The following is a 15,682-nucleotide window of genomic DNA, read 5'->3' on the forward strand; positions in this document are numbered from 1 at the left end:
CAGCTCTTTCTTCTATTTCCCTTGACTTTCCTCCTGTCCCACTATCATGCTCAGTCCCCACCAGGGTTTCAATTTTAGCTATCTTTACTCACATATGGGAAGTTCTTAAAACATAATTAGTCAATGATTGAGTGTTACAGTGTCTTTCTAATACACACCGGGAACCATATGCTTTAACAGTGAGTACAATCTTAGAATCATCCACGTGGATTCTGGATACCTTAGAAAATATTGTTGAAAACCAGGAACAAAAAGGAGATATCAAGCAAGAAGCTGAAAACATTGCCAACAAAATGCATGAGTATGTATTTATTTATGTGTTTGTATTGGTTATGTGGAATACTATATTGCAGCATTTTCACTCAATAAGTTAAGCTCCCTAAGATCCAGAAGTAAATTTAAAGACATGAATAGATTTCTGTTAGAAGTTAACAGGGTATTTACACAATTTTAGAACTTTTGGAAACTTTGAAAACACAAGAAAACCTAAAAAACAAATATTGAAAAATATTGATTACCAGGCAGTGGACAGTCACAGAAGCATTAGAAGGAAATTAGTAAATGATGGAAGTAGTCCAGTAGTATGACAGAGCACCAGAGGCCAATTTTGCATAACCATATACTATATCAACACACTTGACTCTTAGCTGATACAAAGTGTCTGAATTTCGTTCAAATAGATTTTCTTTTTTAACCAATGTGGATATACTATGTGAAAAATGCATAAAAGCAAGACATGCATGCAGATTTATCCTGATAACTTAAATACAAACTTGTATGAATGGAAAAGTGTCACAATTACATTCCTAAATGAGAACGGAGTTTACAGATTCAGGAACAAAAACGTTTACTTATACAGGCATGTATAAATCCAGAATGTTGTTGTTGTAAGGTGCCATCAAGCTGTTTCTGACTCATAGCAACCCCACGCTTAACAGAATGACACACTGCTCACTTCTGTGCCACCCTCACACGTGTTCTTATGTTTCCACCCATTGCTGCAGCCATGGTGTCAACCCATCTTGTCCAGGGCCTTCCTCCTTCCCACTGCCCCTCCGCTTTACCAAGTGTGATGCCCTTCTTCAGTGACTGGTCTCTCCGGACAATATAGCCAAGGCACGTGAGTGGAAGTCATGCCATCCTTGCCTCTATGGAGCATTTGGACTGTGCTACTAAGGCAGACTTGTTTTTCCTTTTGGCAGTCTGTGGTATTTCAATATTCTTCATAAATGTAATGGTTCAAGTGCATTGATTGTTCTTTGCTCTTCCTTATCCAGTGTCCAACTTTCACATAATAGAATCCTTTTCCCCAGCTCTGCATTAGTGAGAATATATATATATATATTCTGTTCTTTATGCACTAGATCTTTTAAGAATTCAAAATGCAACCAATTTTATTTTTATTCCTTTGAGACATGGTGATGTTCACAACTTCATGTGGTTTTACAGCATCATATGGCTTTATTTATGATGTATATTTCAGTTTGAGGGGTTGAGTTTTAGTTCATTGTTTTGGTACCACATTTTATGAACATATTTTTTCAATTGTCATTAGAAGCCACATCGGAAGCAATATGTTAGCCTTCTGTTCACCCAATCATATTCAGTCTCTCCCAAAGTCTATAATCTGAAGAAATTCTCTCCGGAGTAATCCACACAGCTCTTTTCTCCTGCTAGGCTGCCTGCAGAGAGACTATTTTCCTTTGGGGGAAGGACCCTCAAGGCTCAAGAATCTAAGTACTGCACCATTAGGGAAAGAGCAGAAAAGAAAATAGACCATATTTTTGAATTCTGTTGTCCAGGGTGTAAAGAAACTCTTTGTTCAGACGCCATGTCCTCCTCCTTCATGCTCAATCATTAGTTTTTTAAGAATTCTACCCTTAACTAAATGGGTAAGCTGCAAAAAAACACACAAAAAAACTTAAAACTACACCAGGAATACAGAATGAAGAGAGGTGATTGATCTTTGAATGGGCATCCAACAGTGCAGTGAAATTCTCAAGCAGGCTCCTTTTTATTTCACAATAGGTTTGATTCAGAGAGATTTTATTGCTGCTAAATCATGCAGTTGGCAGAGATTGTGCGTGCTTCTCACAGTTACTTTGAAAGATGTCAAATTGGGCAAAGGCATTAAAATACTGGGATTTACTGAGATATTTTTTCTCCCTCCCTGGAACCAGAGAAAGCTTTAAAATCTAGCATGCTCTGAAGTTGTGCAGAACAACAGAAGTGTGCAGAATTGCTGGTTTCATGGGAGCGTGTGGCTTTCTCAGCCAGTGTGTTGTAACTACTTCTTTGGCAAGAGTCTCTTTTCGTTCACAAAAGACTCCTCTTTGCCTCCAGTGCACATGGTTTCAGTGTCATTGCCAAAGTCATCCAAAAGCTTCTGATTTCTAGTGGCAGACTGCAGAATAGGCTTACTTTCTTTGTCCAGAGAAAAATAGTTCTGAACAAGTACACCTGAACTAATAGGTATGCCTACATAAGACCACCACAATATAATGGTATAGCATAATCATCATGAACATTGGATATGGAGTTAGAAGGCCTCAGTCTGAATCTCAGTTCCATCAGTGACTTATATAACTTCTCTAAGCCCAGGTTTCATTATGTTTTAACAGAATTGATAGATTATTACTTTTCAAAACTTAAAAAGAATACTTTTATTGGGGGCTCTTACATCTCGGTACAATCCATACATTCCTCCAATGTGTCAACCACATTTGCACATATGCTGCCATCATCATTTTCAAAACATTCTCTTCCCACTTGAGCCCCTGATATCAGCTCCCCATTTCTTCCCCTACCCTCCCTCATGAATCCTTGATAAGTTATAGATTATTTTTTCCATATCTTACATTGTTCTCCATCGCCCCTCACCCACTTTTCCATTATTTGTCCCCCTGGGAGGGGGTTCTAGGTTGATCCTGGTGATTGATTCCCCCTTTCTCCCTCCACCCTCCCTTAATCCTCCTGGTATCTCTACTCTCATTGTTGGCCCTGAGGGGTCTATTTATCCTGGATTCCCTGTGTTTCGGGCTCTTATCTTGGCAGTGTGCATGCTCTTGTCTAATCCGATTTGTAAGGTGGAATTGAGGTCATGATAGTGGGGTGAAGGAAGCACCAAAGAACTAGAGAAGAGTTGTGTGTTTCATTGGTGATATACTGCACCCCGACTGGCTCATCTCTTCCCTGTGACCCCTCTGTGAGAGGATGTCTAATTGTCTACAGATGGGCATTTGGTCTCCACTCCATGCTCCCCCTGCTGCTCTGCTGCATGCCCTCAGTGTCTCGCCCCAGCATGATGGGGCCAGATGTTGCACTATTCCTGTACCATGGCTCCATGCTGGCCCCTGCATCATCATGGTTCAGGGAGGGATGCTATGTCCCATGGTGGGGCCAGCCCTACAGTCCTCCCTGTGCGTTGTCTGCTTGGAGCAGGAACATCGTCCTTGGGCCTTGGTAAGCCAGGATGTCCTCTCCTCCCTCTCCATCCCTTTGCGTTTCTCTCTGTGCTGTAATCCAACACACCCCTCTCCCCAAGCTGTAGCCCCAGTGCTGTCCTCTGAAGTGCATTCTTTTGAAGGGGAAATGATAGACTATTTCAATCGACTGCTGGAATATTAAATGAGATGTGGAGTGCCTAAGACAAGCACATGATGAGTTCAAAAAATGTCATTGAAACGATTATCATTATTTTGCTCAATGAATGGTATTTATTATTGCTATTATTATGATCAGTGTCATTTATTGTATAAAGCTTATTTTTTTTTACCATACAGATGATGCAGTTGATACCAATATACACTATACCTCATTTTTGTCTTTCCTAAGAAAAATGGGCATCCATTCATATCTCTTTTGTCTATATACATACATATGTACAGATTTAAGTTTCTAAAGGTAATTTTACTTCAAGGGTCAAGCATGTGGCCTGTTTGATAGGAAAAAACCACACATATTAATGTGCAAAAACATGTATCATATAATTGAAGGATCCACCTAGCTAGTCTAGGCAATATGTGAAGATCATGCTCATCCATAATAAACAATACATAATGATACCCTGAAAATGTGAGCCACATCTGTGGCTCAAATGAGCCTTGATTATAGGACATAAAATCACAGCAATTCTATAATTCTAAGCACTTCATTTCTAATATCAAAAGCTCCATAAATGACTTTTAAAAAATGTATCTATGTGCCAGTCACTGTGACAAATTTTATATTCTTACTTACTATGAGTTCAGTACTATTATCTCTCTTTCAAATGAAAGGAGTATTATGTCAGAGGACAATGCTGATTCGTATGAGCTGTGGCTTTGGCCTTTGGCTTTCACCCATTCATTCAAGCACTCATTTATTACTTGCATCAAAGTAGGAAGAGCATTAATTAGTCTTATGGATTGCTATACTCCAAATGGTTAGCACAGTGTGTAACACAAAGTACATATTCAATAAGTATTTGAAATGGAATGTATAGATAAATCTATAGAGATTCTTAAGAATGACAATGTTTTTATATATATATGTAAAATATATATATAAAATATATATATATTCCTTTCAAAACCCATCCCTAATTACAAGGAAATATAAACTCCCCGGGTTCCTTATAAGAATGTCAGGGATGGCTTTTGATGAAATTCCAAACTATTCAAGCTTTAGGGATTATCTGAAACTGTGAGCAAGCCTTTATTTCAAGGCTAAAAGGAATCAGGCAGAAATTAAGCCATCAACACACATGGAAGCATTTAACTACATCTCTCCACTCTGCTAACCACAACACATAGAGACGAGAAGGCCCGATCTGGTTGACAGGTAGTTTAGAGATACATGTTGTAGAGTATCTTTTCATCCTATTTTTTCCACAGAAGACCAAATATATGTTTGAAAAGCATAATTTGGCCTTTCCTACATTTTTTTCGTATACATTACATCTCTCCCTTCCTGTGACAATCTCATCCCAGTACAAGCACTGGTACAGCCTGCCTGACCTCTAAACTTGCCCTCACCCCATGTACACTCCAAGAAGCACACTGCTCTTTGCAAACTCAGGACCTTTCCCCTGCTGTGTCCTTTGCCCGAGGAGCCCTGCTAGTGCAGTGGGTCACACATCGGGCTACAAACGGCAAGGTCAGCAGTATAGAGCCACCAGTCGCTCCTCAAGAGAAAGGTGACGCTTTCTTATTTTCTCGGCAAAGATTTAGTCTCTGCAACACCCGGGGCAGTTCTACCCTGCCCTTTCGGGTGACTGTGAGTGGGAATGGACTCAGTGGCAGTGATTTCGAAGTTGGTTCCTCTGCCCGGAGGGTCTTCTCATCTCTTTTCATCTCCTGCTTGTTCAGTTCCAGCTCAACGGCCAGCGTCAGGGAGACCTTCCCAAAGCACGGCCTCTAAATGGTCCTTTACTCCAAACTGCCTTTATTGCAATACCCTGTTGGTGTCAGCTTGTGATTAAGTATAATGAAAGGAACCATCTTTGTCTCGGGCTAGGCTTCCCCCAAATGTTGAAAGCGAGCTTTGGGTGGGCAGAGGACTTATTTTTATGCCACAGTTAAGACTGACAGGAAGTCTGGCATTTGGTGCCAATATTGATGGTATACATTACTCTCTCAAAAGGGCAATGCTAGATGCCACACAACAGTATACAACAGAGAAGGTTTGTGATTTTGACCATCTGATTACTCTGGAAGTAAGTGTGTATATTACGTTACTTAACAATTAAGGACTGGTATCAGAGTACATATTAATGGATGTTTTCAGCTGTCCACACCATCCCCCCCACCCCACATTTCACATTTGGAGTCATTCCACATCAATAAATGAAATCCCACAAGTTTCTTTCCATCCACGTCATTCAGGCTGTTCTGCTTGGAAACGGAGGCCCTTTGGCAGTCATATTTTGTGTGCCTTCCAAGCTGGGATGTACAATGAGTTAAGCATTGAGCTACTAATGTCAAGGTTGAAGATTCAAGCCCATCAGCTAACTCCTAGGGAGAAAGATGAGGCTGTCTGTTCCCATAAAGATTTACAGTCTCAGAAACCCTACGGAAAAGTTCTGTTTTGTATTTTAAAGGTAATGTGTTAGTCTGGGTAGACTAGAGAAACAAATCCACAGAAACTCATGTGTTTATAAGGGAGAGTTTTATCTAAAGGGTAAATGTACATTAAGAAAGCATCCCAACCCAGTGCTGTCCAAGCCCATAAGTCCAAAATTAACCCATATTTCCGACACTGATCTACAATGTCCTTCTCAAACTTGCAAAACACACACAACAATGCCAACTGCAGGAGGAAAACCAAATCAGTGAGTGTGTAAGCATTTCAGCACTGGCAGGGGTCTCCACACAGTTTCTCCAGCAGCCATGGTTGCATCAGGGTAGGTCCATGTGGCTTTTCCTCAGGGATGTCTTGCAGGAAGTGAGCTTTGCCTGCTGAAGCAGGGAACTGGCTAAGGAGCGGCACCCTGGTCTGACCATCAGAGAGCAAGGGACCCAAGAACCAGAAAGGCAAGGCTCACTGAGCCATTTATCCCTCTGTCCTTCACTTAACCCCACATGTGTTTATCGGCCAGGTTGCCGCAATAAACCTTAACTATCTCAGTCAGAATCAAGACATAGGCTTAGTTTTTGATTCTATAATATGAGGGACCATCTTCCAGCCACCCTATATTAGACAATGTTCCACTGCTATTCATAAGGTTCTCAGTGGCCAATTTTCAAAAGTGGATGTCCGGCTTCTTCTTCCTGCGTCTGGAAATACTGCTGAAAGCTCTTCACTGTGGGTGACCATACTGGTATTTGAATTACTGGTGGCATAGCTTCCAGCAGCACAGCAACACATAAGCTACCAAAATATGACAAATACTGCATGTATTAGTCTAGGTACTTTGGAGAAACAAATCCACAGCAACTCACGTATAAGAGAGAGTTTTATGCAAAGAAAATGTGCATCACGAAAACATCCCAACCCAATGCTGCCCAAGCCCACAAGTCCAACATTAACCCATACCCAACACCAGTCCACAAAGTCCTTCACCTCACAAAACAGAGGCAATGATGCCGACTGCAGGAGGAAAGCTGAGTCCATGAACGTGTAAGCATCTCAGCACTGGCAGGGGTCTCCACATGGCTGCTCCAGCACCCAGGGCTGCTTCGGGATAGATCCATGCGGCTTCTCCTTGGGGATGTCTTGTAGGAAATCCATCTTGCAAGCTGAAGCAGGGAACTGCTAAGGCAGCTGCACCCGGTGCAACCATCACAAAACAAGAGACCCGAGAACTAGAAAGGCGAGGCTTCACCACCCATTTATCCCTCCGCCTTTCAACCAGCCCCACATGTGATTATCGGCCAGGCTGGCACAATTAACTAACTCACTGCATTATTTAGGAAGCATCAAAAGAAGATGGAAGGGACGCACAGAGTAGAGTCATTGCACCAAAAAGAACTGATTGACATTAAATCACATCAAGAGGTAGGATATGATAAAAGCTCATTATTGAAGGAAGCAGTCCAAACAGCAATGAAAACATTAACCAAAAATAAACTTCGGGAATTAATGGAATACCAGTTGGAATGTTATGCCAAGAAAATTTCAAGACAGCTTTCTAGCCAACTAATTGGAAGAGATCCATATTTGTGTTCTTTCCAAAGAAAAGTGTTTTAAGAAATTATCAAACAATATTATCAATACCACATACATGTCAATGATCAAATAATATTATTTTGGAAATTATCAAACAATATTACTATACCACATACAGGTAAATTTTTACTGAAGATAATTCAGAAACAATTACAGCAATAGGTTGATGGCGAACTGCCAGAAATTCAAGCCAGATTCAGAAGAGTCAGAAAGAGGGAAACCATTGCTATTGTCAGGTGAATCTTGTTTGAAAGTACAGTGTAACAGAAAGGTGTTCTGTGTTATACAGGGTTCTCTAGAGAAACAAAACCAGGGCATTTATGATTATATAGATAAATATGGATAGATATATACAGCATGAAGGAATATCATAGCTAATTAGTCCACACAGCAGCACCAAGGGCTCAGTTCAACTCACTTCTGGGGAACAGTTAATATACTGGAAGTCCTTTAACTCATCAGGGCTGTTGGGTCCAAGGTCAAGGAAGCAGACAACTGAGTCTTCCCTAGAGTAATGCACACAATCCTGCCACAGGCAGCAAACAGCAGGGTGGTCACCAACAGTCAGCAGCTCAGGAGCTTAGGGAAGAAGACTGGGATGGGATATTGAACTCAAGCAATGCAAGATGACTGGATTCGACAGCCTCAAGCTCAAGCAATGTACACATCAGCAGTGGCGTGAAGCAGATCTTGAAGGAACCTCAAGCTCTAGCAACATGATCCATGGGTTGGCTGTCCCACAGGTAGTGTAGCTCACAAATTGAGGCAAAGAACTAGCTAAAACAGCCACATGCTGATCTGATCACCAGAGAGCAAGAGAGAGGGGCAGTGCTTGCCGAGCCATTTATCTCTTTGCCCTTCAATCAACTGTGACCTTATTAATTCCACGTGTTCTTATTGGCCAGGTTGGCACAATAAACTTACCTGTCACATGTTTACTTATATTTCTTTGACTATGCAAACATTTATAGATAACACTGCAAAGAATGGAAATTTCAGAACACTTCATTGTATTCATGAGGAATCTGTCTAGAACTAGAGGGGGTCATTTCAACAGAACAAGCAGGGTAATCAGTGGTTTAATATCAGGAAAGATGTTCCATATTGTATCCTTCTGCCATACTTATGCAATCTATATGGTGAGCAAATAGTGCAAGAAGCTGGACTATATGAAGAAGAACACAGCATCAGGATTGGAGGAAGACTCATTACGAATTCATAATATATAGATGACACCAATTGCTAAAAGGGAAGAGGACTTGAAGCTATTATAGAGAAAGGTCAAAGACCACAGCTGATACCTCAATTTCAAGAAAACAAAAAATATCACAAATGGACCACAAATATCACAAAAATATCATGATAAACAGAAAAGAGTAAGATTATCGAGGATATAATTTTATGTAAATCACAATCAATGAAGGCCCGTGGAAGCAGCAGTCAAGAAATCACGTGATGTATTGCTTTGGGAAAATCTGCTGCTGCAAAAATAAAATCTCTTTATAGTGTTAAAAAACCAGAAATATCACTTTAAAGTCTAAGGTCCACCTGATCCAAGTCGTGGTATCTTCAATCACCTCACATACCTATGGCACCTGGACAGTGAATAAGGAAGACCAAAGAAGATTGGATACTGTTAAATTACGGGGTTAATAAAGAATAGAAATATGAGAGGGCTTGAAAAGGTTTGTGGTAAAATAGAATTAAAACATAATGGAATGATTCTACTAACATTTATAGCCTTCTCATATATGATGGGCTGTCAGAAGAACAAACAAATCTATTTAAGAAGTAGCCTGTCTCTCTGTGGAGGAAGATCAGACTTCATCTCACATATTTCAAACTTGTCATCAGGAGGAATGCATCTCTGGAGAAAGACATCATGCTGGTCCAGCAGGGTGTCAGCCCCAAAGAGGAAGACCCTGAATGAGTTGGACTGCTGGAGTGGTTGCAGCAATGGGCTCAGACATAGTAACGATGGTGAGGCTGGCTCGAGACCAGGCGATGTTTCATTCTGCTCCGGATAGGGTCACTATGAATTGGAATGGAATCAACCACATCTAACAACCACCCTGCAGAACAGAATGGGTTGTGCACTGAAAACTGGAAAGGGGGGACCAGCAGCAAATGAAGACCCACAGGGCAGGGGTTGGCATCTAGAATTTTGTCAAAATGAAGCAGACCTTCCTTAAGGATTTGGAGGGGTTCCAAAATAGGTTTTGTAAGGGAATGGATCATAAGTAACAAGCCATCAGCGCCATCAGGGAGGCAGTTGGGGTGGAGTGTGAGTCAAAGCCAGAGGTGCATCATTCAACTCTTCCAAGAACAGGTGAAATGGAGCAGGTGTGAATTAGGAACTCTCACACACTTTATCTAGATTGGTTGATTTAATCTCCACAAACAAGCCTTTAAGGTAAGTAAGCATAGCGCTATTGCACAAAGGAGAAGAGGCACTTCAGAAGGGTGGTGTTGCTGTTGTTTTGGTTAAGGTGCTGTTGGGTTGGTTCTGACCCACAGTGACCCTACGTCCAACAGCATGAAGCCCTGCCCGGTCCTGTGCTATCCTCATAGCGGTTTCCATGTTCGAGCCCATTGTGGCAGTCACTGTGTTTAATCCATCTGGTTGAAGTCTTCCTCTTTTTCTGTGGCCCTCCACTTTACCGAGCTGAATGTCCTGTCCAGGGACCCAGTTCCCATACCTCGTAGGTTGCGGAGGCAGGGCTCTGAACTCAGTGTGCTGTTCTTAGCATCCGTCTCTTTGAGGAGGGCTGCCGCCTTTACTTTTTGACTCTGAAACATATATGAGGATAGAGGTTATTGGAACACTTCTTGGACTAAAATAAAATGAGTATTTTTGTACTTTCACTGTTTAAACTGTTGAAATAATTACTAGGGGTTGTTTCTGTTGGTAGACACAAATTGGGTCTGACTGCTTGAAATTTCATGCCCTGTATTCTATTTGAGAGCAATATATCTATTATTTGCCACTATTTTCTAGAATTGGACTTCATGTTGGACTCAGCTTCATTGCTAAGGGTGAGAGGGTAGGCACACGAAGGGACGGATGTTGGCCATTCTGTTTCTCCTGGTATGAAATGCACTTGTTTATAAGAAAATGTCTTGTTTTTTAATAGGCTACACTTTTATATCAATTAACTTATCACCATCTGCTCAATTTAAAGACACTCCACTCTATTTCCCTCCTTGTGAAGTTCAGGAAAATGATTGGACTGGTATGTGCAGACTCCAAAATTTATTTTAACAGGCAATCAGTAAGGGAGTTGTCTCTCTCCAAATGTCCATTATCTTTTCCTCCATTGCATGTGGCTTTTTATCTTTGTCATTTAGCCTTGAAGGGCATTACCAAGTCAAAAGCATAAGAAGCATCCTTAATTTGGCTCAGCTTTACTACAAGCAAGAACTCAAAATAATAAAGGTAGAGAAACATTTTTAGACCTTGGATCTCAAAAAGTGACATTACACTGACAGCCACCTTAATGCACACCCACCATGTGCTAGGCACCGTGCTCACAATCAGATGCATTGTTAGAGTTCATTGTCATAGCATGTGCATTTCCTCATTTCATATATTTATAAATTCAGGTTTGAAGAAGTTAAGATGTAACCAAGATCATGTGCTTCGACGGGATTTTAACCAGGATTCAAACCCAAGCCTATTTAGTTTCTCAAGCTCCAGTTTCTGTCTCTATGAATCTACATCTAAATTCCCGATATCTCGACAAAGATATGTGCTGCCCAGTGAGCCATGAGACAAGGGGAAAACCCCGAGCTTTCGTCTGGAACAGTGACTTCTTCAAGCCACACGCAGTGAGAGAATTTTGGTAGCAGGGATGCCCGCTGGGAGTGTAGCCAACCAGATGAGCCAAAGCCTCACGAGGCTGCAGGAGAATTTGGACGTTTTCTCATATTTTAACAAAAACAACAAAATTTCACACAATAGAGAAATACATGCAAGAAGTCTGTTTGTGGGTCAAAATGTCTTCCTGGAGATCTTCAGGCATCTGTTTCCCGGATTCCCCCGGAGGTCAAAGACCATTTTCCCTTCTGGTTCTCAAGTCTACACTACCGTCTCAAAGCTATATCTAGCAGGCGCCACTGTTCAAACGGAACATTAAACATATTTTCTCTCTTATTGTCTCCTCATGCAGTTAGTTCCCTTCTGTAGCTAGCTTGAGGGGTTATCTGTGGTTAGTCACAGTGCAGGGAGACAGTTTTGCAGCCTTATCATGGAATCGTGTTTCATTTTAATTCAAGCAAATCTGCCAGTGGAATTAAAATGCACAGGACACTATGTGATAACCAGCGGGTCTTTCCAGCCCTGAGATGTGATCTGTGGCTAGACTTCACTGGAATGAGAAAACACTGGGATAATCGTTTGATTCACCGTCTCTCTCTTACTCATGACTTGTTAACTTTGGTACTATTGACTCTTGGGAGCAGATGTTTTGTTGTTGTTGTGAGGGCTGGCGTGTTCATCATGGGAGGTTTAAAAGCATTCCTGGTTTCTCCTTAATAGTAACACTCCTTCTAGTTGTGGCAAGCAAATATATCTCCAGACTCTGTCCAATGTATCCAGGTAAGCAAAACTGCCCTTCCTTGAAAGTCTCTCTCTCTCTCTGTCTCTGTCGCTGTCTCTCTCTCTCTCTCTCTCTCTCTCACACACACACACACACACACACACACAAACTATCAGTTGTATGCATGGTACTTCTGTGATTATATGCATTTGATTATGGAAGTAATTCTTCTACTTGTAGCTGTTTCTTTAAAGACAAAATCTGGGCTGTGTAAGTTCTTAGGCTTGTGTCATAGTTGGAAACTATCTATAGGGGAGTCAGCCTCAAAGCATGATACACCTGCCCCGGAGCTTGCAGCTTGGGAAGAGGGAGGAGGTTGGCAATCATCTCAACTTTATAAAAATGAAAGCCTAGGAATAAATTGCTTTTAGCTCCTGAACAATTCTAGCTTCTGGATTTCAATTCAAGGCAGTAATAAATGCTTCTTTCAATTGCTCTCCACTCAGCATAATGGCGCCAGGTCAGAACACTAGCAGGAGGTCCTGTGTGCAGAGAGGCAGTTTACAGATTCATTGCACTGATGCCAAACACGGGAAAGGGTTTTGCTTCCTGTGGGGAATGCTGTTGATGGCAGCCCTTTCTTTTTCTGGGTAGGATTTTCGTTTTTTACACGTTAATGCAAATGAACTCTTCTAGTCTGTGCGAGTTTCTCAGAGGGTGCCGGATTTGGGACTCATCATTTATACTAACCTACTACACTCCACGTAGTGGTGCTCAGGGTTGGAATCAGATTTTTGGATTCAAGGAGTTTGCATACCATTTTGGAAACAAAATCCTGATAAATTCATTACCTAAGGACTTCCTTTGTTCTCCATGGGAAGTCAGGGTTTCTCTCCGTAAGGAACAACAATTCTATTTCGCATTGAAGCCGCTCTAGTGTAACACACTTGTTTTCTTGTCTGTCTTCAGAAGACTGGGCTTATAGTGTCTGCAGCTTTACATTCCGAGTATCTTGGAAAGGTGTTAGTATGGGGCTTGTGGGCCTCGCTTGTCTTTTGGTGTCACCAGTTGTTTGGGACCCATGGTGGCCCTATGTGAAAAGAATGAAACACTGCCCAGTGCCAAATCACCCTCACAGTCATTTCAAATGTGAGCCTAAGGTTGCAGCCACGATGCGTCATTCAATCTCGTTGAGCTTCTCCCTGTTCTTTTCTGGACCCTACTTTACCACACAGGACGGCCTTCTCCAGGGAGTGGTCTCTTTTGATGACATGTTTAAAATCCATGACACAAAGTCTTGACATTCTAGCTTCTAAGGAACATTCTGCCTGTACTCCTGATAAGACAAATTTATTTCCCTGGAAATCCAGGGGATATTGACTATTGTTGCCAATGTTCAAAGGCATCAATGATTCTCTATTCTTTATTTATTATCCAGCTTTCTTATACATATGAGGTGATTGAAAATGCTATGTGTTACTTGGTCTTCAAGGTGATCTCTGCTTTTTCACACTTTTAAGAAATTCTTACAGACTTACTCCGGATAATACATCTTTTAAAATGTCCTAATTTTTGCTTTTATGAGCACTGATGATGGTCCCAGTTAAAGGAAATGCTTTATTATTTCAATCTTTTCTCTGTTTGTCATGATGTTGCTTATTGGGCCAATTGTGAGGTATTTGTTTATTTGAAATTGAGGTGTAATCGATAGTGAAGGCTATAATCTTTGATCTTCATCAAGGGCTTTTGGCTTTCAGCAAGTAGGTCTTTCATTTGCATATTGCAGGTTGTTAATGAATCTTCCTGCAATCTTGTATTGCACTCTACTGCATATTGTTCAGCTTCTTGGACTATTTTCTCAGTAAACAGAATGAATGAATGTGATGAAAAAATACAGCCAGTTCCATTCCTTTCCTGGTTTTAAATCATCCAATATTCCTTTATTCTATTTGAATATTTGCCTTTTGGTCTATGAACAGGTTTCTCATGAGCGCAGTTAAGTTCTCTGGAATTCCCTTTCTTTATAATGATAACCATAATGTGTTGATTCACATTGTCAAATATCTTTGCTTAGTCAATGAAACACAGGTAAATATCTGTTATTCTCTGTTTTCAACCTAATCTGTAGTCCATGCGCAACGATTTCCCATTGCACATCCTCTTCTGAATCTGGCTTGGATTTCTATCAGTTGCCTATTGATATACTGCTACAAACATTTCTGAATTATCTTCAACAAAAGTCAACTAGCATGCAATATTAATGATATTGCTAGATAATTTTTGCATTCTGGCTAATCACCTTCTTTTGGAATGGGCACAAATATGGATCTTTTTCCAGTGGGTTGACCAGTGTTTCAAATAGATGGATGAGCGTGCTCTTAGTGATGCTTCAGTTTGTTGAAACCTCTCAATTGGTGTGCCATGCAGTGCTGGGACTTTTTTTTTTTTTTTTTAACAATACCTTCACTACAGCTTGGACTTCTTCCATCAATTGGTTCTTTATTCTCTGCTTCCTCCTGAAAAGATTGAACATTAGCCTATTCCTTTTGGTATTCTGTGTGTCTTCCTTCCACTCTCCATTGATGTGCTCCTTTTGTTGCTCTCGCCCAAAATACCCACTTCTGATTCTGACTTATAGTGCCCGTACAGAGGGTTTTTACCTTTATGAGGTTTTAAACCTTTATACCTTATCTTTCTCTAGAGAAGTGGTTGGTGGGTTTGAACTGCTGACCTTGTGATTAGCAGTCCAACATCTACCCAACATTGCCACCTGGGATCATTTTTGTGTGCATAGAGCCTTTGATTGAATGGCAGAGAACAAAAACTTTCTCAAACTCATTACTACATGGGGTTCTCAGCAACCCTTCTTTCCTCTGTGCCCTCTCTTTCTCCTGTTGTTGTTATTGGTCATTCATACTCTAGAAAACTCTTAATTGTTAGTATTCCTCAGCGAGTTATCTTTGACTTTCCACTTGACTTATTTTGTATTTTTCCTGAATGACCCTCTCTGTCCTCATTGACTGAATTGTAAAGACTATGGATTCTCAAATCTACTCTCATCTGTTCCAACTTCTTCCCCAAGATTCAGGTTTGTGAACAGTTTCCTGGCAATGTCCTCAGAGAGCCAACCTAGACTTAATGAGCATAACTTGGTGACTGGTGGCTAGAATCATCTGACGGTTCACTTCACACTGAACTTGGGATGGCACAGAGACTAAGACTGTCTACCAGAGTGCTTACCTGTGGCTTGGTGGTTTTATAGCAGGGTCACCAGATGGAATTGAACTTTTTTCTTTATAGTTCAAGGCTCTGAGCCTGAGTGTTTCATCACACAAGGCAGAAGCGTCATGGCTTCTGATGATCCAGCATTGAGTTGCACAGACTCACTTTAGAAGTTCTCTTTTGGTTAAAGGGAGTTACCATACTGACTTAAGGGGAGCTAACAACAATGATAATGAGTGGTGCTAATAAAGACAATTTGACAGAACATCTTTTTT

Source organism: Echinops telfairi, unplaced genomic scaffold (assembly GCF_000313985.2).
Source record: "Echinops telfairi isolate 266 unplaced genomic scaffold, ASM31398v2 ScPeMD7_2291;HRSCAF=2852, whole genome shotgun sequence".
In the NCBI taxonomy this organism is placed as follows: domain Eukaryota; kingdom Metazoa; phylum Chordata; class Mammalia; order Afrosoricida; family Tenrecidae; genus Echinops; species Echinops telfairi.